The sequence below is a fragment of the Sinocyclocheilus rhinocerous genome, unplaced genomic scaffold (genome assembly GCF_001515625.1).
Source record: "Sinocyclocheilus rhinocerous isolate Xijiao unplaced genomic scaffold, SAMN03320098_v1.1 scaffold2348, whole genome shotgun sequence".
NCBI classification, from domain to species: domain Eukaryota; kingdom Metazoa; phylum Chordata; class Actinopteri; order Cypriniformes; family Cyprinidae; genus Sinocyclocheilus; species Sinocyclocheilus rhinocerous.
Genome location: NW_015655583.1, coordinates 149,060 through 150,930, shown reverse-complemented (window position 1 = coordinate 150,930; position 1,871 = coordinate 149,060). Strand labels below are relative to the sequence as shown.

The 1,871-nt window shown below is 35.5% G+C and overlaps 1 long non-coding RNA gene across 1 annotated transcript in view; it reads left to right on the top strand.

Annotated features, from left to right (window-relative positions):
- Positions 1-441: 441 nt before the first annotated feature.
- Positions 442-1,871, top strand: part of LOC107718697 (uncharacterized) — a 10,338-nt gene continuing 8,908 nt past the window's right edge. Inside the window, exons 1-4 of the long non-coding RNA XR_001637441.1 lie at positions 442-632; positions 740-788; positions 886-986; positions 1,446-1,653. This is a non-coding gene — a long non-coding RNA (uncharacterized LOC107718697). The remainder of the gene's footprint in view (positions 633-739; positions 789-885; positions 987-1,445; positions 1,654-1,871) is intronic.

Here is a 1,871-nt window from a genome sequence, read left to right as displayed (position 1 = left end):
TCGACAGATATTTTACTAGTGTCTGATAAACTATGCAAAACATTTTTAGTTACGGTCTCATTTTTGATTTGTTACAACAGTAATAATAACTAAATAATCATTAGACTACAGCAATAAAAATTCATCATTTATTCGTTGTTTTGGGCTATATCTATCACCTTAATAAACTATTTGTTATATTAAAGCATTATTATTATTATTCAAGTACAGCTTCTTAAAAGTTATTGTACAGGTGCATCTCAATAAATTAGAATGTCGTGGAAAAGTTCATTTATTTCAGTAATTCAACTCAAATTGTGAAACTTGTGTATTAAATAAATTCAATGCACACAGACTGAAGTAGTTTAAGTCTTTGGTTCTTTTAATTGTGATGATTTTGGCTCACATTTAACAAAAACTCACCAATTATTAACAAAAACCCACCCAATTATTCTAATTTTGCCACATTACACTGATTTTGAAGTCTAAATTCTTTCTTGGTGTAAAGTATTTATGCCACATGATGTTGACAAGTGAAATGTCTTTCAGTGTATTTTGAGACATACGGCTGTCAGATGAATGTCAGTGACACTGAAATAGCTTGGTCCATTCTTCAGAAAGCACGATATTCATGGACACATGAGCTGCCAGAGGTACTGCAAAATTTACCCAACAAAAACTCATTATTGAAACATATAGCAGATAGCAGAATATGTTTAATGTTCTTTCATTGTATGAATGCTTTAATATTGCTTGTCAGATATACTTCTGTAGGCAGTTGTAGTACTGCTTGTCACTTGCACCATAAGGTAAGAAAGACTTCTTTTTTTAAAGCATGAAAGAATAAGTATACTTAATGCAATTTGCTTTCAGATTTAGGGTTTAATGGGTTTTCTCGTTTGAAAGAGAAGAGGCAGAGCAAACGATCTGGAACTGACTCAAACATCTCACTGCCTTAAAGAAGAGGTGTGAATAACACAAGGCTTCATTAAAAATAGGTGTCCTAGGTAACTATTATGACGGTTCCTCTTTACTTTCTTCGGCCTGAGAGAAAAGTGTTAATGTGCATGCACACAGGCTCAACAGAAAGGAGCAGTGCAGATTTTTGCCCGGCCGATATGTTGTCTGGAAAAAAAATTAATTTACTTTTTAGCAACATATTTTGTATTAGGTGTGATGTAATGTAAAGCAAAGATATTCATAATATTACAAATCTCCTCCTGCCATTTACACAAAGGAGGCACAGAAGCCACATCTGAAGTGCATGGAAGGTTAAATTGGCCTAATGAAATAATTAAATGAATACATAATTAAATAGACATGCGTCAAATTGTCATTAAAGGAATAGTTGTGCATAAACTGAATTGTTGGCAGAAATGTAATTCCTGCTCTGATTGGGCAAGTTACAGTTCCATCAGCTGGTCATCCTTCTTGTCAAGCTCTGATGCACATGTGTCCTTCTGTAGGTTGCATGGCGGAAATACTGAAGACTAAATTACTTGAGCAGAAGTTGGTGGATGTTCTGGCGGGGACAGACGCATACAGAGATCTCCCCCGTTTACTATCTCTTGCTTACGGAGGTCAGTGGGCCAGTGATGTGTTGTTATCATTAGAGGAGACTTACGCTGATGTCATGCCTGTCCATCAGACTCCAGAGGGACACAGTGCTTTTGTGTGAGTAGTGCCCTGGTTTATTACATTTACATTTAATCATTTAGCAGACGCTTTTATCCAAAGCTACTTACAAATGAAGAGAACAATAGAAGCAATCAGACGAACGAGAGAGCAGCAGTATACCAAGTGCTGTGACAAGTCTCAGTTAGTCTAGCACAGTACACATAGCTAGGTTTTTTTTTTATAGAATGGAATAGAATAGAATAGGTAAGTGCTAG